Source organism: Bos javanicus, chromosome 8 (assembly GCF_032452875.1).
Source record: "Bos javanicus breed banteng chromosome 8, ARS-OSU_banteng_1.0, whole genome shotgun sequence".
Taxonomy (NCBI): Eukaryota; Metazoa; Chordata; class Mammalia; order Artiodactyla; family Bovidae; genus Bos; species Bos javanicus.
In genome coordinates this window covers 111,453,570-111,475,261 of record NC_083875.1, presented here as the reverse complement: position 1 = coordinate 111,475,261, position 21,692 = coordinate 111,453,570, and the positions used below count along the sequence as shown (strand labels likewise).

Genomic DNA, 21,692 nt, shown 5'->3' with positions numbered 1-21,692 from the left:
AGGTGTACGTGGCTTTTCCCTTTAGAAGATTCACTTCAGCAGAAACACCTAACTGGGGCACCTCTCCTTCGCCTTAAGCAGCTCCAGGCCCCTGAACCAAGCGACCCAGAAGAGCTGCTCACCATCACACGCGTGCTGGTGGGGGCCGTTCCTTTCCTTCCCCAGGGCCACACACATCGCACCTGCACGCACTCACACACACCGAGACACACTAACACATGTGCACCCTACATGCTCATGCACCCCCCCACACACACACCGAGACACACTAACACACGTGCACCCTACATGCTCACACACACACACACACACCCCCCGAGACACACTAACACATGTGCACCCTATATGCTCACGCACCCACACACACACACACTAAGACACAGTAACACATGTGCACCCTACATGCTCACGCACCCACCCACACCCACACACACACACTGAGACACACTAACACATGTGCACCCTACATGCTCATGCACCCCCCACACACAAACACACACCGAGACACACTAACACTTGTGCACCCTACATGCTCACACACACACACACACACACCCTGAGACACACTAACACATGTGTACCCTACATGCTTACACACACACACACACCCCAAGACACACTAACACATGTGCACCCTACATGCTCACACACACACACACACACCAAGACATAGTAACACATGTGCACCCTACATGCTCATGCACCCACACACACACACACACCCACACACACACACACCAAACACACTAACACATGTGCACCCTAGATGCTCACACACACACACCGAGACACACTAACACATGTGCACCCTACATGCTCACACACACACACACACCCCAAGACACACTAACACATGTGCACCCTACATGCTCACACACACACACACACACCAAGACATAGTAACACATGTGCACCCTACATGCTCATGCACCCACACACACACACACACCCACACACACACACACCAAACACACTAACACATGTGCACCCTAGATGCTCACACACACACACCGAGACACACTAACACATGTGCACCCTACATGCTCACACACACACACACACACCGAGACACACTAACACATGTGCACCCTACATGCTCACACACACACACACACTCACACACACCGAGACACACTAACACATGCGCACCCTACATGCTCACACACCTACACACACTCACACACACTGAGACACACTAACACATGTGCACCCTACATGCTCACACACCTACACACACACCTACCCACCCCTACACACTCACATGGACACACACTCTTCCTTACACACATGTACACACAGACCACTACACACTAACACATATGCACTGTACACATTCACACACCTACACACCCATATAGATACACACTCCTATACACACACCTCCCACCCCCACACACTCACATGGCTATGCACTATCACTCACACACAGACACCACTATGCAATAACACATATACCCCCTACATGCTCACACACCTACATACACACATGTACATACACAGACACCTCCCACCCGCACACACTCACATGGCTATGCACTCTCACATGCACACATATACCACTACACACTAACACATGTACCCCAAACCCACACATACCCCTACATACTCACATGGCTACACATTCTTCCTCACACACACGTATGCACACACCACGAGACATTAACACATATGTACCCTACCTGCTCACACACGCACACACACCCCTAGTCACATGCTATGCACTCTTACACGCACACCACAACCCTCAGGTAGGGACTCTTGAGAGATCACCTTCCGAGGGGAGGACCACCCATCGGTCTTTACTGGCTCTTCCACTTCCTCCCTGAGCCTCTGTGCTCCCAGGCCGAGACGGGGGAGTACCGCAGAGCTCCAGCTCCTCCAGGAAGCAAGGTGTCCTCTGGAGGGGGGTCTGAAGAGGAAGGTTCAGTTGGCCGGTTGTGAGGGTGTCACGGTAACCATGCAGAAACGGAAGCAGAGCTGAACCATCGCTGCTGGCCCAGGCTAGTCCAGGCTGTTGATCCCATTCACGCTGCTGTTGTCACATGTCTTGAAATGGAGTGATGGTTAAGTGCTGATCTACAAGGACGAATAAAACTGACCAGAAGGCTCAGAGAATACGGTTTTGCTCCGCTGGATGCATAATACACTTTTAAAAAAGATCCGATCCTCCATGTATACATGACAGACGGCAGTAATTTCAAGATCGCGATTGCAGCCAGGCTCTCAGGTAGCTAATGTGCATTTTAACCATTTTGTAAATATGCACTCTGACACATGAATAATCTCTGTTATGAAACCCCTTAAATGCACTACATAAATTTGATGTTTGTGTTCTAGCATTCTGGAGCAGCCATGGGCACTTCCTGAGTCCTCTGCTCTGAAACAATCGCCCCACTCGCACTTGTCAGAGCTGAGGGCCGGCACTGCGATGTTACGGGCTGGTTTATGACCTGCTTCTCAGAATAGATACACCATCTTCCTTCATGCGAATGCTGACTCCCTCAGTGCTTCTATGAACAAAAAGCATGTATCCGAATCCCATCCCTGTCCCATATGGAGATGGATGCACTGCAACAGAGCATCCAGGGGGCTGGTCAGGAAGAGGGGAGGTTTTCTGTGTGCCTGGTTGCTCAGTCGTGTCCGACCCTCTGCGACCCCATAGACTGCAGCCTGCCAGGTTCCTCTGTCAGTGGGATTTCCCAGGCAAGAACACTGGAGTGGGATGTCATTTCTTTCTCCGGGGGATCTTCCTAACCCAGGGATCAAACCCACATCTCTTGTGTCTCCTGCATTGGCAGGCAGGTCCTTTTACCACTGGTGCCACCTGGGAAGCCCCTTGGGAGGTTTTGAAGCCCTTGTTGTTGTTCAGTCGCTCAGTCATGTCCAACTCTTTGTGACCCCATGGACTGCAGCATGCCAGGCTTCCCTGACCTTCACCATCTCCTGGTGCTTGCTCAGACTTATGTCCATTGAGTCGGTGATGCCAACCATCTTGTCCTCTGGGGTCCCCTTCTCCTGCCTTCAATCTTTCCCAGCATCAGGGCCTTTTCTAATGAGTTGGATCTTTGCATCAGGTGGCCAAAGTACTGGAGCTTCAGCTTCAGTATCAGTCCTTCCAATGATTATTCAGGCTTGATTCCCTTTTGGATTGACTGGTTTGATCTCCTTGCAGTCCAAGGGACTCCCAAGAGTCTTCTCCAGCAGCATAGTTCAAAAGCATCAGTTCTTCTGTGTTTGGCTTCTTTATGGTCCAGCTCTTACATCCATATGTGACCATTGGAAAAACCATAGCTTTGACTAGATGGGATTTTGTGGGCAAAGTAATGTCTCTGCTTTTTAATATGCTGTCTAGGTTCTCTTCCAAGGAGCAAGTGTCTTTTAATTTCATGGCTGCTGTCACCATATGCAGTGATTTTGGAGCCCAGAAAAATAAAGTCTGTCAGTGTTTCCATTGTTTCCCCATCTATTTGCCATGAAGTGATGGGACTGGTTGCCATGATCTTAATTTTCTGAATGTTGAGCTTCAAGCCAACTTTTTCACTCTCCTCTTTCACTTTCATCAAGAGGCTTTTTAGTTTCTCTTCACTTGGTGCCATAAGGGTGGTGTCATCTGCATATCTGAGGTGATTGATATTTCTCCCAGCAATCTTGATTCCAGCTTGTGCTTCCTCCAGCCCAGCGTTTCTCATGAAGTACTCTGCATATAAGTTAAATTTGAAGCCCTGGAAAAGTTAAATTCAATGGTTCGATGTGGAAACAACCATGGGAATAGCAACCCATGGTTGCTAAAAGGACGCGTTTTATTGTAAATGCATTTTCTTCTCTTGCTCAAGACACACTCCGACCTCTCGCCACAGTTCACCTCACGGTGCCCTCGCTGTGTGGGAAGCATTGAAGTATCATCCAAAGGGAAGCCCTCAGAGACTCTATCGTGATTTCTGCCACCTCTCACGGCAGAATCTAGCCTTCCCGCATGACGATGACAATTTGATTGCAGTAGTGTGTTATCCATGGTACCTCACGGCTAATTTCATCTTCCCAATATTATGCTCATCACACCACACCTTTACCTAAAAGTTTCAATGCAGATGAAATTCACTTCCCTTCACTTGGCCTGCAAGACTTTCCAAAATTTGAGTCAACATGATTTTTCAAGCTCTTCTCCTTTTTCTCCTGTTCCTTGAACCATCTCACAGTCACACCCACCTGAGGCCTGGAAAAAAATTCATGTTTCTAGCATCCAGGCTGGTCTCAAAGCTTTTCTACATCCTCCAAGGGCTTGCCCAGATTTCTTTTTCAACTAATATTTATTTTGGACACCTGGAACATCTATGATCTACCCAGCCATGGGGGGGTGTATGGAAGACATATGGACAAGCATACACACACACATGCCTCCATAGGGTTGAATGGGAGGCAAACACAGCCTCTGCAGTTTAAATATGAAATATGCTTGAGGCCCGGTGCTGACCCAGGGAGAAGTGTGCTAGTCTGTTTTCAGAGGTAAGGAATTTTGTAGAGAGGGTTCTAAGGGATGAATAGAAGTTCATGTGGAAGACAAAGGGAGTCACTCAAAGTGGGAGTGGAGGGACGAAGGTTTCCTGGGAAAAGCTGGGGCAGGGTCCCGTCCTCAGGGCCTCTAGGTCAGGCCAAGTGGCTTGTCTCTGTACATGACAGAAAGTGCTGAGAGTGTTTGAGGCAGAAAAATGCCCAGTTAGACACCAGTTTATACGGCAGTGGGAGGGAGAATTGGAGGGGGAGGAGCTGGAAGCAGGGGTGGATGGCATCCCAGCGACACGGGTCTTCCCACCCAGCTCACACACTTGGGCTTTCTTTCCCTAAGTCCTAAGACCTTGGATCCCTAAGGTGCTGAGTGGCAGTGCCGTTCACTTGGCAGTTAGTGCTGCACTCTCTCTCTTTACATACATCAGTGAGATAATGAAGAACACGTACTGGTCTCTGCCCCAACTCCTGCACAAGCCTCCTGAAACTGGTGATTTCCTGGGTGACAAGAGAGTCTTTTGTCCCAAAGAGCTGCCCCTGGGTGGCTCCTGGATGGGGCTGGTCACAGGAAAGAACCACCCACACTGAGAAGCTTGGCATCTTCATTTCCACCCTCCACCTCCTCTTGAGAAAAGAAGCTGAGAATGGAGTTTATGGTGGGTCATGCCTGCGTGGTGGAGCCTCCAGCCACTCTCCAGGGACAGGGTCCGGCACAGGAGCGCTTCTGAGCTGGGGGACCTTGGAGGCACTGGGAGAAAAGCCTGCCCGACAGTGCAGGGGAGCTCGACCACTCCACCGCACCTCCCCAAGCGTCTCCTCCATCTGGGTGTTCATCCGTGTCCTTTGACACACGACTAAACACGAGAAGCATTTCCCTGTGATCTGTGAGCTGCTCTCGCAGGTTGACGGAACCCATGGAGGGGTCGTGGGAGCCTCTGACCCGTAGCCGGTTGGTCAGCAGTGCGGGTAACATCGTGCACTCGCACTTGGCGTTCTGATTTGGAGGCGGCCGGCGGAACCTCCAAACTCGTAGCTGGCCAACCAGAAGCCAACCAGGTGATGACCCACGTCCCAGGTGGTGAGGAGCAGTCCTGTAGGGCTGAACCCCTCACCCCGGGATCTGGGCTCTGATGAGGTCTTCAGGATGACCACATTAGAACTGAATTAAATGGCTGGATGCCCGCTTGCTGCGCCAGAGAACTGACCACCCGGTGCCCAGAGGTGTGGTGCTCCGGGTGAGTGCGGTATTAGGGAAGACAGGTTTTTTCCCTGTGTAGGAGGGGGAAGTTGAGTTTTTCCTTTATAATGGCTTCTTTTCACTTGTTCAATTAGTTCACAGTTATTAGTAGCAACAAAGACCACATTGAGGACAAATTCCATGAGGCTGAGCTTCGCTCACTCTTTCTTTGTATAGCGTCTTACACAGTTCTATGAAAAGTGTCTATTTCAAAAATTTTCTGTGGTTGAAACTAAAATTAGGTTACTTTGGAGAGCTCCATACCAGGATGAAATGATATGGGGTCATGTTCAGTACCAAAGATTCTTTAAACATGTATGCTATTTAGGAATTTGCCAGTTCACGATAAGGCTTCAGTCACATATGAAAAGAATGTGAAATAAAAATGTCAATGTGAAAAATAGAAATTGTTAGGATTCCTATGAGAGGTGGTGATGCAGGGGGATATGTCATCATATCCTTGCATTTTGACATTTAAAATGAGTTGAAGTCTCTTGTTGTTGTTCAGTCGCTAAGTTGTATCTGACTCTGTGACCCCATGGACGGCAGCACGCCAGGCTTCCCTGTCCTTCACCAACCCCTGGAGCTTGCTCAGACTCATGTCTGTTGAGCTGGTGATGTCATCCAAACATCTCATCCTCTGCTTCCCCCTTTCTCTAAATCTCTCTAATTCTTCCTATCAGTATGAATTTTACCAAAGAGCAGTGGAAGTCCCAGCACCGTAAGTTTCTGAATTGTTTCATAAACTAAGAAGCTTGTAGCTGAGTTCTCCTGGGTGGTGATGCCCTTTCTACCTGTCTCTTGCTCACATCTTACAGTTCCTGGGAGGAGAATTATTAAGAACTCAAGGTAGTTCATCGACAGAGGAATGGATAAAGATGCTGTGGTACATATACACAATGGAATATTAGTCAGCCATAAAAAGGAATGGATTTGAGTCAGTTCTGATGAGGTGGATGAAACTAGAACCTATTATACAGAGTGAAGTGAGTCAGAAAGAGAAAGATAGATATTGTGTTCTAAGGCACAAATATGGAATATAGAAAAATGGTACTGAAGAATTTATTTACAGGGCAGCAATGGAGAAACAGACATAGAGAATAGACTTATGGACTTGGGGAGAGGGGAGAAGAGGGTGAGATGTATGCAAAGAGTAACGTGGAAACTTACATTACCATATACAAAATAGATAGCCAACGGGAATTACTGTGTGTCTCAGGAAACTCAAACAGGGGCTCTGTATCAACCTAGAGGGTGGGATGGGGTGGGAGATGGGAGAGAGCTTCAAAAGGGAGGGGATGTGTGTATACCTATGGCTGATTCATGTTGAGGTTTGACAGAAAACAGCACAATTCTGTAAAACAATTATCCTTCTATTAAAAAATAAATAAGTTAAAAAAAGAAAAGAACTCTAGGTATTAAGGCAGTCTGCAAAGAGACAATAGGATATGATTTAGTGCGGCGTGCGCAGAGGAACACGGAAGTGACGTCATTTGGAGGAGGATGAGTTGAAGCTGGAGCTCTAAGACCCAGGCAAGTGTGCTCTCCCAGTCTTGAGTCGAGGATGATGGACGTTTGCTGAGCAGTTCCCTTGACACGCAGGTGCCCTGCCTGTGGGGCGCGCTGGTGTTCCTCTGGCCGTGCCCCTTCTTTGGTCCTGGGTCTCTCTAGGGTGCTCCACACGGAGCTCTTCCAGTTGCCGTCATTTTAGGGGAGCGCATGCTTCCCGTCTTCACTCTGTTCCCAGGTCTGTTCAGTTCTGTAAAGAATCTCCCCTGGGGGCGCCGCCTGCTCTGATGTGTTTTGTGTTCCCTGCGGGGTCAAGGAGCCAGGAGGCCCCGCCTGCTCCCAGGTGGGCCTCTGGTGGAAACTGTCTCCATCTGCCTTTATCACGTTCCCATCTGTCTGGGCGTGGATGGCCTAACCATTGTATCCTGTTTCCTCCGGACCTGGCCATAGACGTCTTTATTTAGTTGGTGAGCCACTGTGCTTAGCTTCGTTCCCTTAAAATTGTGAAGCCTCTGTTTTCTATGCATTTTGCATTTTCTCTTTCCTTCTGCTGGTCGAAGTAAATATACCTCTGCCCATTTTTCATCGTGGAGACAGAGGACGATCACAGAGGAAATGTATCCTGTGACAAGAATGAAGCTTAGCAACCTAGTGGAAAATAAAAGAAGCATATTTGATCTTTGGCTTTTGAAGAGAGGAATAATAAAGGAGCCCTCCCAGTACCACCGTGTGCAGCCTTGAGCATGCCTGTCCTGAGTGTTTCCTCATCTGTGAAGTGGTGGTAATAATGTCTGCTCCACAGGGCCGCCGCCGCGAGAATTAAATCAGGTCGTTTAAAAATGCCCCTCACATGTCCCGGCACACAGTGAGGGCTCAAGAAAGAGTTGATGTTAGATTGCATTTTTTTCAAGGGGGAAACAAAATTCACCTTTCTTCCAACATTTTTGCATAATTCCAAGGCGAACATTTCCAAATATATACTTGGTACAGTTTCCACCAACACCTAAGAAATCCACATGTCAGCACAATAGTGATTAGGAAAGTGTGGTGTGGGGTCTATACTTTTCAGAGTCATTTGGAACGTGGGTGGAAAAGACACATTCCTCGGTTCTACCCTAGACCTACAGCTCAATATCAGAAAACTAAACAGCCCAATCAAAAAATGGGCAGAAGACTTACATAGACATTCTACAAAGAAGACATACATATGGCCGAGAGGCACAGGAAAAGACGCTCAACTTCACTAATTATTAGAGAAATGCAAATCAAGACTACATGAGGTACCACCTCACACCAGTCAGAATGGCATCACCCAAAACCCACTACTCATATAGATACGTAAGCATGTGTGCGTGCTAAGAGTCAGAATGCCATCATCCAAAACCCACTACTTATATAGATACGTAAGCATGTGTGCGTGCTAAGTCAGGTTCCACTCTTTGAGACCCCACGGACTGTAGCCTGTCAGACTCCTCTGTCCATGGAATTTTCCAAACAAAAATATTGGAATGGGTTGCCATTTCCTATTCCATATATATATTTGCCCATATATGTATATTTAAAATGTCAGCTAAATTTGCAGAAGACTTTTGCTTTCTCCATGAAACTACACAGCCATGTTATTACTGAATATTCAGAAAAGACATCACAAGTCCTCCCTCTTTCATGTCCTAATTCTGTTTTAGAGTCAGGCAAGAAATCTTTTTTCCATGATCCAGCAGATGTTGGCAATTTGATCTCTGGTTCCTCTGCCTTTTCTAAAACCAGCTTGAACATCAGGAAGTTCACGGTTCACATATTGCTGAAGCCTGGCTTGCAGAATGTTGAGCATTACTTTACTAGCATGTGAGATGAGTGCAATTATGCGGTAGTTTGAGCATTCTTTGGCATTGCCTTTCTTTGGGATTGGAATGAAAACTGACCTTTTCCAGTCCTGTGGCCACTGCTGAGTTTTCCAAATTTGCTGGCATATTGAGTGCAGCACTTTCACAGCATCATCTTCCAGGATTTGAAATAGCTCAACTGGAATTCCATCACCTCCACTAGCTTTGTTCGTAGTGATGCTTTCTAAGGCCCACTTGACTTCACATTCCAGGATGTCTGGCTCTAGATGAGTGATCACACCATCGTAATTATCTGGATCATGAAGATCTTTTTTGTACAGTTCTTCTGTGTATTCTTGCCACCTCTTCTTAATATCTTCTGCTTCTGTTAGGTCCATACCATTTCTGTCCTTTATCGAGCCCATCTTTGCATGAAATGTTCACTTGGTATCTTTAATTTTCTTGAAGAGATCTCTAGTCTTTCCCATTCTGTTGTTTTCCTCTATTTCTGTGCATTGATCACTGAGGAAGGCTTTCTTATCTCTTCTTGCTATTCTTTGTAATTCTGCATTCAGATGCTTATATCTTTCCTTTTCTCCTTTGCTTTTCACTTCTCTTCTTTCCACAGCTATTTGTAAGGCCTCCCCAGACAGCCATTTTGCTTTTTTGCATTTCATCCCTGTCTTCTGTACAATGTCACGAACCTCATTCCATAGTTCATCAGGCACTCTATCTATGCAGGTCAGGAAGCAACAGTTAGAACTGGACATGGAACAACAGACTGGTTCCAAATAGGAAAAGGAGTACATCAAGGCTGTATATTGTCACCCTGCTTATTTAACTTATATGCAGAGTACATCATGAGAAATGCCAGACTGGAAGAAACACAAGCTGGAATCAAGATTGCCAAGAGAAATATCAGATATGCAGATGATACCACCCTTATGGAAGAAAGTGAAGAGGAACTAAAAAGCCTCTTGATGAAAGTGAAAGTGGAGAGTGAAAAAGTTGGCTTAAAGCTCAACATTCAGAAAATGAAGATCATGGCATCCGGTCCCATCACTTCATGGCAAATAGATAGGAAACAGTGGAAACAGTGTCAGACTTTATTTTTTGGGCTCCAAAATCACTGCAGATGGTGACTGCAGCCATGAAATTAAAAGACGCTTACTCCTTGAAAGGAAAGTTATGACCAACCTAGATAGCATATTCAAAAGCAGAGACATTACTTTGCCAACAAAGGTTCGTCTAGTCAAGGTCTAGTATGGTTTTTCCTGTGGTCATGTATGGATGTGAGAGTTGGACTGTGAAGAAAGCTGAGCGCCAACGAATTGATGCTTTTGAACTGTGGTGTTGGAGAAGACTCTTGGGAGTCCCTTGGACTGCAAGGAGATCCAACCAGTCCATTCTAAAGGAGATCAGCTCTGGGATTTCTTTGGAAAGAATGATGCTAAAGCTGAAACTCCAATACTTTGGCCACCTCATGCGAAGAGATGACTCATTGGAAAAGACTCTGATGCTGGGAGGGATTGGGGGCAGGAGGAGAAGGGGATGACAGAGGATGAGATGGCTGGATGGCATCACTGACTCGATGGACGTGAGTCTGAGTGAACTCCGGGAGTTGGTGATGGACAGGGAGGCCTGGCGTGCTGCGATTCATGGGGTCACAAAGAGTTGGACACGACTGAGCAAATGAACTCAACTGAACTGAACTGAACTGAAGAAATCTTTCTTAACTCCCTGGCTTTATTATGAGAACACAGAAGAATTCTTTTACCCACTTCCTAATTCTCGGGACGATCGTTGATGATAATTTCAAACACTTTAACATTCACCATTTTGAAATGCCCTGTTGAGGATCTGTGCGCATCACTAACGCTGTGACCCTGGCATTGGCGGCTCACCCTTCATGGGGAGGGTGGTGTGCTGTCCCAAGCTGGGCTGGTCTGGGTGAGATGGAAATGACTCATTGGCGCGTTTCAGTTCAGAAGCCCACGCTGCTCAGGAAACAGTGGTAACTTTGGAGGATTAGGGGGCCTGTTCGTAATTAAACGCCTGGAGCGCGGCACTCGCGTGTTTCCTTCCTGAAGCGGGCTGAGGATGCCCTCAGCCACGTGTTGCGTCCCCTCCCGTTTTCTCTGTGACTTTTCTTTGCCTGCAGCATATTCCCATCTTCTCAAACTGAGGTTACTCCGGCCCATTCCAGTTCATTTCCTTGTACACCTTTTGCTAGTTCTCCCACAATAATAGATTTCCACCTATTGACTAGAGAGGAATTCTTATTGCACTTCTGTGGGCTTTTTGTCAATTAGATTAAAAAAACAGTAAGGAGGGAGTGAGAACAAATTTCTGTCTTGCTTTTCACATGTCACAGATAATGACCCCAGCGCTCATGATATGGCTGGATTCAGCTACAGATGACATGGAGCATTCCCTCCGCTTTCAGTCCTCGCCCCGAGAAGCTCCCAGATTTCTCAGTGCTGTCTGATTGGCAGAGGTCAGCCCGCCCAGCGCTTTGAAGGGCTGCAGTTTACCACTGGTGGGTAGGGCGCTGGGTGTCAACTTCTTTGAAAGCAGACACTGGGTTCTTTTGATTAAATATAGAAAAGCTAGCTAGAAGCCTTGGCATGGAATTTGAAAGGAGACCTCCAAGAATTTTTCAACTCTCTGATGTTTTAATATCTTGAAATTAATGCAAAACCTAAAATGAGAAAATGAGAGCGTGTGAGGCTTCCATGGACCAGAGGAATGGTTGTGGCCTCAAGAACCAAATGAAGGAGCGGCTCAGCTTTTCTGCCTCGTGAACACTCACTCCCCTTAATCTGGGAGGTGTGTCTGAGTCTGGGGGCATGCTGCCCCTCTTATTTCTTGAAACTTCTTCCAGTCATACTGGACAGAAGGCTCCCTCCCCTGATGGCCTTCCTCTAAAACGTATCATCTTTGCTCAGAATATCTTTGCTAAGAATTTGCCCGCCAATGCAGGAGACACAAGAGGCATGGGTTCAATCCCTGGGTTGGGAAGATCTCCGGGAGGAGGAAATGGCAGCCCACTCCAGTATTCTTGCCTGGGAAATCCCATGAACAGAGAAGCCTGGCAGACCACAGTCCATGGGGCTGCAGAACCAGCAGCACGATACAGTACCCTTGCTCGGAACAGCGGCTCCTCCCCGCCTGCTCACACATCCACTGTCACTCAGACGACCGCCTGTGGGGCCTGCCTGCGTTTACACTTCCACTGTGAACTGTTCTCAGCGCCTTCTCTGCTTCTCCCTGTCTTTCTTGTCCTCCAGGCTCAGGACTACAGCACGTGAGTCAGATTCCTGCTTTCCCCGCTCAAGCCTCACCCCTACGAGCCCCAAGGATGCTCACCAAGCTGGCATGACAGGAAGCAGTGCCATCCACCCTCAGGGCGGAACTGGCCAGTCTGACACCCTTAGCACTCAGCCTAGGCATCTCAGGGCGCTTCTCCGTTTTCTGTGTGGGAAAAGCTTTAAGTACTTAGTGACTATCCTGGTCAGATCCCAGAAGACAGCGCATCTTATGACTGCCCCCGCCCCCAGCCTACATTTTCTCATCTGCAAAACAGAGCTAATAATACCTCCCTGTCTCCCTGGTAGGTTTCAGGGGAAACTGAAGATGAGCAGGGGGTGGGGATGGGGAGAACTTCTTGGATCGCAGATGTCACACCAACATCAGGTGCGACTGCTGCTGCGTTTTTGGTATACTAAGTCCACTTAAGTGTTTGCCCTGGATATACTAAAAAATTCCCTTGATGCCCTTGACAGGACTTTTTGTCTCAGAAGATGAATGTCATAGTTTCAATAATATTCACTTTTAGCTACCTTTTTTGGAGGGCTCACAAAACAGACACAAGATAGAAATACCCAGATTCCCTAAAATTCTTAGAGAAAAGTGTATTCTAATTTAGCTAATTTCTGGCTAACAGGCTAATAGAAAACACTTTCCTTTGAAACTTATTGTTGAATATCTAAAGGTCTCAGGCTGATTTTTTCATTGGAATAAGTATAATATATAACATGAATCTTTAATGCTTCTCATCTTAGATAAAGAATTGCTGTATCTAAAAATATTAACTGCATCTCCTGCAGTCCTAATCCAAGTTTAATTGAAAAATGTTGGTTGAAATTCAACAATTATGGAGATCTCACCTCTAATCATCTTTTTTTAAGGTAGGGTTTTCATGATGTTTTTATTTAGAGTGAGGACACATCACAGTGAAATGAGGGCAGGCTGTGATGAGGACAGAGGACTCCCATGTTGCAAATGCCATACACTCACTCTGCATACAGACTCCAGTCCAGTTCCTTAAATCAGAGAAAAGAGCAGCGTTTATTTTGTTTTGAGTTGGTTCCTGTTTTGGGTGAAGTCATTAGGGAATTAATTTTGGAATAATTGTGGGTTCTTCGGCACAACAGTCTTGAACCAGGCACGCCTGATCTAAAATGGACATAATGAAGTTCCATGCAAACACCACGTTCATAAAGAAAGTCTAGGAACCACAGCATCTTGTGACTCGATGGCTTGGTCATGGGTGTGATTCATATCCATATGTTTGAAACACAGGCTTCCGGATGTAATGGTAGATACAGGAAGTGACGTGTGCCCTTTACGGCCGCTTGGCTCTGCTGGAGGCGCAGCGGACGTGAGGACGCTCTGGAGAGGCAAGCTGGTCGAGCTGGGGGATGTCTTACAGGGAGGCTGACTCCGAGCCAGGAGATTGGGCACGGAGCGGGCGAGCAGCATCATGCCTTGAGTGACGACCTCACGGGACGCTCAAACCCAGGCGGCCGTGCTCAAGTCCCCCGGGGTGCGCCATGACTCCAGGAGAAGACAGACGACTTCATCCAGTCCTCACAGCGCGTGAAGCTAAGGGAATGACCCCGTTTAATAATGAAGAGCCTCAGCCTCACCGAGGTCAACATCTTGCCTGAGGCTGCCAAGTGTGCGCCCACGGTGGAACCGCGATTCTGGGGGTTATTTTACTTCCCGAATCAGCTCTAACGCAGTTGTGAAAGTGATGGTTTACTCATCCGGGAAGTGGAAGCTAATGCAGCTTGACCGCGTTACGGAAAGACTGGTTGGGGAAATCAGGAGAACTAAGCCCACTTTTCCGTGTCCTGAGATTAATAACAGCACACAGCTATTATTTGAGTTGACGAGTACGGGGTGGGTGGTGAACCCAGACAAAGCGTTAACGTGGGGTTCACTAACCTCTCTGGATAGGTGACCTTGGGTATTTGAAGAAGATTCAGGACTCCAGATTTCCTGTTTCTGCTTTAGGTTGTCTACTTAAAAAAAAATGTACAACTTGAGAGTTGCGAGTTAAGTTTTATTGGGGGCAAAATGAGGACTGCAGCCTGGGAGACAGCACCTCAGTTCAGTTCAGTTCAGTCGCTCAGTCATGTCCGACTCCCTGCGACCCCATGAATCGCAGCACGCCAGGCCTCCCTGTCCATCACCAACTCCCGGAGTTCACTCAGACTCACGTCCATCAAGTCAGTGATGCCATCCAGCCATCTCATCCTCTGTCGTCCCCTTCTCCTCCTGCCTTCAATCTTTCCCAGCATCAGGATCTTTTCAAATGAGTCAGCTCTGTGCATCAGGTGGCCAAAGTATTGGAGTTTCAGCTTCAACATCAGTCCTTCCAATGAACACCCAGGACTGATCTCCTTTAGGATGGACTGGTTGGATCTCCTTGCAGTCCAAGGGACTCTCAAGAGTCTTCTCCAACACCACAGTTCAAAAGCATCAATTCTTCAGTGCTCAGCTTTCTTCACAGTCCAACTCTCACATCCATACATGACCACGGGAAAAACCATAGCCTTGACTAGACAGCACCTCACATAGCTCCAAAAGGTCAGTATATATGTGAGTTTGGTGAAGGGGGAGTCCATGCAATCAAGCGCGTATTTTCTGTAGAAAGTTTCTGCTGGTCTCCTGAAGCTTCTGCTAGTCATGAGAAACAATTTTCATCATGTATTTTAGAGCTTTTCTAGATATGAGGAGATACAAGAAGTGGGCTTATGAAATCAGCTCCTGAGAATATCTAACTATCTGAAGAACTGTCCTGCCAGTTTTTCCCAAAGCACAGAGTGCCTTATTTCTGTTCTCCACCCTGAACTCCTTCAGGGGGCATTGAAGATCAGCAGCTGCAGCAGTTCATGATTTAATTTTCAAGAGATAGATGGCAACCGCCCATGACAAATGCCAATTTGTAGTTGACAAGGGGTTGGGTTTTTTTTTTTTTTTTTTTATTGCAGTATAGCCAATTAACAATCCTGTGATAGTTTCAGGTGAATAGTGAAGGGACTCAGCTGTACACACACATGTATCCATTCTCCCCCAAACCTTGCTCCCATCCAGGCTGCCCCATAACATTGAGCAGATTTCCCTGTGCTATACCTTGCTGCTTATCCCTTTTAAATATAGCAGTGTGTCCATGTCTATCCCAAACTCCCTAACTACCCTACAAGGGGTTGGTTTTGGTGGAGAAAATTTCTGTAAGCATGAGGAATGTTATGCAATGTCTCACAGCATCTTGCGTCTTCTAGTTATTCTATAAACATCTGTCAGACAACAAAATTGTTGTTCAGTCACCAAGTCCTGTCTGACACCTTGCAACCCCATGGACTGCAGCACGCCAGGCCTCCCTGTCCTTCACCATCTCTTGGAGTTTGCCCAAGTTCATGTCCATTGAATCCGTGATGCCATCCAACCATCTTATCCTCTGTTGCCCTCTTCTCCTTCTGCCTTAATCTTTCCCAGCATCAGGGGTTTTTTCCCAATGAGTTACCTGGTCACATCAGGTGGCCAAAGTGTTGGAGCTTCAGCTTCAGCCTCAGTCCTTCCAGTGAGTATTCAGGGTTGATTTACTTGAGGATTCACTGGTTTGATTTCCAAGGGACTCTCAGGAGTCTTCTCCAGCACCATACTTTGAAAGTAACAATTCTTTGGCGCTTTGTCTTCTTTATGGTACAACTCTCACAACCATACATGACTACTGGAAAGACCACAGTCTAGACTATGCAGATTTATCTGTGATATGACGTCTCTGCTCTTAATACGCTGTCTGGGTCTGTCATACCTTTCCTTCCAAGAAGCAATCATCTAATTTCTTGGCTGCAGTGATTTTAGAGCCCAAGAAGCGGAAGTCTATCACTGCTTCCACATTTTCTCCTTCTATTTGCCTTGAACTGATGGGACCAGATGCCCTGATATTAGTTTTTTTAATACTGAGTTTTAAGCCGGCTTTTTCTGTTTGTTTTTTTTTTTTTTTCTATGAAGTTGAATTAATTGCAGGAATGTGATTGAAATTTAATTGGCCACTGGATGTCGCTGTTTACCCACCAACAGAGGATCAGCTCCCCACTGCCCACCCCCCTTTTTTCCACCCCACCACCTGGTCAGGACAAAAGCCTATGGAGGCAGCTCCAGCTGCAGAGATTTCAAGCTTATTTCTCATAAATAATCTGCTTTCTCTTGGGAAAAGAGTGGGTCCTGAGTTACTCAATTCAGGATATTTTCTCCTCATAGCAATTTAGATTGAGAATGGGTGCATTTTTTTCTTTTATCCTTCTAAAGTTTTCTTTTCCTAACACAAACAAGAGCTATCTTGCAATTCATCCTGAAAACAGCAACATTAGTTAATTCAAGACTGTGAACTTTCACAAATAACTTTCATACAACACTGTTGGGCTCCCCTGGTGGCTCAGTGGTAAAGAATCTGCCTGCAATGCAGGAAATGTGGGTTCGATTTCTGGGTTGGGAAGATCCTCTGGAGAAGGGCACGGCAACCCACTCCAGTATTCTTGCCTGAGGAATCCCATGGACAGAGGAGCCTGGTGGGCTACAGTCCATGGGGTCACAAAGAGTCGGACATGACCAAAGCAACTGAGCACACACATGGAATGACATCTGTATCATCTTTGGGGGTTCACTGCTGCAGCAGAGAACCTAGAAAATGACGATCTTAAGATGAGCAGCAGCCTCAGGTTTATGTAATCAAACCCCCTTTTTAATGCTTTTTACCCTAACTTCAGCATTCCTTGGAGAGCCACAAGATCTTGTAAATGGGAGGTCTTTCTTGAAATTTCCCCAAAGTGTAAGACCAAGGATGTGAATGAGAAGGACCTGTGGAAAACGAGCCAGTGGGACAGTTCCTGGTCAGCATGTCCCCTGCCCCCTTTCCCCCCTACACCTCGTCTGTAAGACGTGCTCGTTCACACTGTCCACATCGTCTACACACTTTACACCATCCACACCACTCACACCACCTGCACCATCCACAGTGTCCACATCATCCACACCACCCACACTGTCTACACCATCCATACTATTCACACCACCTGCACTGTCTATACCATCCAGATTATCCACACCACTCACACCACCTGCACCATCCACACCACCCACAGTGTCCACACCACCCACACTGTCCACACCACCCACACCATCCACACCACCCACACCACCTACATCATGCATACCATAATCTTGGCTTTAAAGTGAGGAGGAAAAATATCACTTCTGTTTCCTGAATCAGTGTATTCCCGACCGATTAACGGTAGCAGTTACCCCATTAATTGAACCCCTCCCCTGTGCAGGGTTTGTGTCAAGTCTGTTCCCACAGTTTCATTTACCCCTCATGGCAGCGCTGCAGGCTGCTCCAAACAAGCTCTAGTTCCCAGGGAGCAAGTGGGCACGCAGGTTAAAGGGCCCACAGGAGCCCCTAGCTGGTTACCTGTGCAGCCCGGGTGAGCTCCCATTGGCTCTGAGGCCTTTGGTTATACCCACTCGACTGCTCACAGGTGTGAGGGTCAAGTTTATTAGAGTGACCTGCTAGAACTTGGTTAAACTTACGAAAAACAAAAGACAGAGCAGTGACGGCCCACTTAGCATATTGGTAGTTTAACCAAAGTCTCCAGTGAGTGGCAGGCCGGTGTATTTGCGTTAGAGGTGTTGAGAGTGGTCATCTGTGAGAATGACCATATACGAAAGGATGGAAATCTTACTCATACACTTTGAAGGTTTAGCTCATGTCAAGGAAAAGAGTTCGTGAAAATCTGAGTTCCTTAGAGGTTGGGGGTGCTGCTGCCGTTTGTAGCAGGAGCTGCATCACTCTAGCTTTCTCCTTTGTGTATCGAATGCCTGAGGGCTTCCATTAATATTGATTTAGGAAATGCCAATGGTGTTTACACTGCTGAATATTCATCCTTGTCGTCATCAGAAATATGTCAGTCTGCATCGAGGTGGAGGCAGCACTGGGCTTTTGGGGACTTGAGGACAGGCAGCTTCAGCAGCAACTTGAACTTTCTGCTCGAGTCTTAATTGTTTTTGGAGGGCATGAGACATTCACTTAACCTCCTATTTCCAGGAATTTTCAGGTTTTCTCGACTCTGCTATCTTTTGAATGGCCAAGAGGCAGGGGATTTTCATAAAGCTTATGAAATGGGGCACAGGTTGGAAACACTAGAATTGCATCTGGGGGAGAGGACTCTGGATTTATTCCCCAGGACTTACTCAAATCTTTAAAATGGAATATTTGAGTAAGTTCAGAGCAGGGGAAGGAGGCATGGACTATGCTGTGAGAACACTGGGTAGCACAACCTGCTGTCAGGTTATGGATATTCAATCCCATCCTTCTTGGCGTGGGCAGTAGGAAGGTGGGTCTTAGGGGGCACAGTTCAGTTCAGTTCAGTCACTCAGTCCTGTCCCACCCTTGCGACCCCATCGACTGCAGGCCTCCCTGTCCATCACCAACTCCCAAAGCTTACTCAAACTCATATCCGTCGAGTGGGTAATGCCATCCAACCATCTCATCCTCTGTCGTCCCCTTCTCCTCCCACCTTCAATCCTTCCCAACATCAAGGTCTTTTCCAACGAGTCAGTTCTCATCCGGTGGCTAAAGTATTGGAGTTTCAGCTTCAGCATCAGTCCTTCCAATGAATATTCAGGACTGATCTCCTTTACAATTGACTGGTTTGATCTCCTTGCAGTCCAAGGGACTCTCAAGTCTTCTCCAACACCGCAATTCAAAAGCATCAATTCTTCGGTGCTCAGCTTTCTTTATGGTCCAACTTTCACATCCATACAAGACTAATGGAAAAACCGTAATTTGACTAGATGGACCTTTGTTGGCAAAGTAATGTCTCTGCTTTTTAATATGCTGTCTAGGTTGGTCACAGCTTTTCTTCCAAGGAGTCTTTTAATTTCATGGCTGCAGTCACCATCTGCAGTGATTTTGGAGCCCAAGAAAATAAAGTCTGTCACTGTTTCCATTGTTTCCCCATCTATTTGCCATGAAGTGATGGGACTGGATGCCACGATCTTTGCTTTTTGAATGTTGAGATTTAAGCCAGCTTATTCACTCCCCTCTTTCACTTTCATTAGTTCTTCTTCGCTTTCTGCCATCAGGGTGGTGTCTTCTGCCTACCTGAGGCTATTGACATTTCTCCCAGCAGTCTTGATTCCAGCTTGTGCTTCATCCAGCCCAGCGTTTATCATGATGTACTCTGCATGTAAGTTAAATAAGCAGGGTGACAATATACAGCCTTGATGTACTCCTTTCCCAATTTGAAACCAGTCCATTGTTCCATGTCCAGTTCTAACTGTTGCTTTTTGACCTGCTTACGTATTTCTCAGGAAGCAGGTAAGGTGGGCTGGTATTCCCACGTCTTGAAGAATTTTACACAATTTGTTATGGTCCACATAGTCAGAGGCTTTAGCGTAGTCAATAAATCAGAAGTAGATATTTTTCTGGAACTCTTGTTTTTTCTATGATCCAATGGATGTTGGCTATTTGATCTCTGGTTCTTCTGCCTTTTCTAAAACCAGCTTGAACACCTGGAATTTCTCAGTTCATGTACTGTTGAAGCCTTGCTTGGAGAATTTTGAGTATTATTTTGCTAGCATTTGAGATGAGTACAATTGTGTGATCGTTTGAACATTCTTTGGCATTGCCTTTCTTTGGAATTGGAATAAAAACTAATCTTTTCCAGTCCTGTGGTCACTGCTGAGTTTTCCAAACTTGCTGGAATATTGAGTGCAGCACTTTCACAGCATCTTTTAGGACTTGAAATAGTTCAGCTGGAATTCCATCACCTCCACTAGCTTTGTTCATAGTGATGCTTCCTAAGGCCCACTTGACTTTGCACTCCAGGATGTCTGGATCTAGGTGAGTGATCACACCATCATGGTTATCTAGGTCATGAAGGTCTTTTTTGTATAGTTCTTGTGTGTATTCTTGCCACCTTCTTAATACCTTCTGCTTCTGTTAGGTCCATACCGTTTCTGTCCTTTATTGTGCCCATCTTTGCATGAAATGTTTTGTAGCTCTCGTTAATCTGCAGGACAGGTGTCTGGAACCTGAGCAGTGCGATCACATCCTGAGGGTAGAGGACCTATGATCTGGTTTTGCTCTGTAACACAGGGCTGGACCCATCCTGGGTACATAAATCACTTGACCCCAATTTCTTTATTCCCCAGATGGGCAAAACCTATGTTGATTACTACCCACAGTTACATCAGTCCTAGGGAACTAATAGAGGTGATAAAAACAGGATAGAGTCATTCACTAGAGGAATGAGATATTATAAAAATCTGAAGAATCTAGAGCGCTTGGAAGTATTATAGATTTAATGGGCACCATGGAGTTTGCAGAGGAAATCACTTGTAGCTGGATGGGACATGGGTGACTTCTTGTGACTTCGTGATGTTGGCCAAATCGCTTATTACTGAGCTGCAGTAAAATGAGTCTCATCTATAAAGTGAGAACGAGGAAACCTACTCCCTAGAGTCACGATGTGTGGACTACTGTACACACCGTGGCTCGGCACAGAGTGTACGCTCACATCACGGTAATTCCTTTCCTTCCCTTCCTCTGCCTTCTTACTAACTGATCCATCCCTCGAAGAGAGATGGGTTAATTAATTAATTAGAGAATCTGATGAAGCATGGGACTGTGGATCCTATTTATAGATCATTAATTCTTTGGCCTTTGGGAAATTCTTTAATACTGATTGCTAAATCATTTGTCTTTCCTCAATTTTAAAATGCAGCCTTCTCTTCCCAATATAATTTATTAAGCATGTTTAGTTTATGTGCTTTGACATGATCTGAAGAGACAATGGAATTTATCACAACATTTGATATACACAGCTTTTCTTGCCCAGCAGCCCTAAGATAATTTAAATATTTGTTCTGTTTTGATTATTAATTATTTATTATCAAAAATAACTTGTGTCCATTTCCAATGAATGCCAGTAGAGAATACAGTAAAAGTGATGTAAGGAAATAAATAGGAGAAAAGTGGCAAGAATGCACCAAGAACCAATATTGTATGTTTATAACAAAATGTGAGTAAATGAAGTGAGGAAAGAACTATGAAATAAAATAGCCCACTTTCCTTTTTAAGTTAATCAATTTATTTTAATTGGAGGATAATTTCTTTACAATATTGTGGTGGTTTTTGACATACCTCGACATGAATCACCCATGAGTGCACATGTGTCTCCCCATCTTGAGCCCCGCTCCCAACTCCCTCCCCACCCCATCCCTCTGGGTTGTCCCAGAGCACCTGCTTTGAGTGCCCTGCTTCATGC

The 21,692-nt window shown here is 46.2% G+C and overlaps 1 long non-coding RNA gene across 1 annotated transcript in view; it reads right to left on the bottom strand.

The window, feature by feature from the left end:
• Positions 1 to 972: 972 nt before the first annotated feature.
• LOC133253252 (uncharacterized) overlaps positions 973 to 21,692 on the bottom strand; it is a 60,795-nt gene continuing 40,075 nt past the window's right edge. Inside the window, exon 5 of the long non-coding RNA XR_009738252.1 lies at positions 973 to 2,076. This is a non-coding gene — a long non-coding RNA (uncharacterized LOC133253252). The remainder of the gene's footprint in view (positions 2,077 to 21,692) is intronic.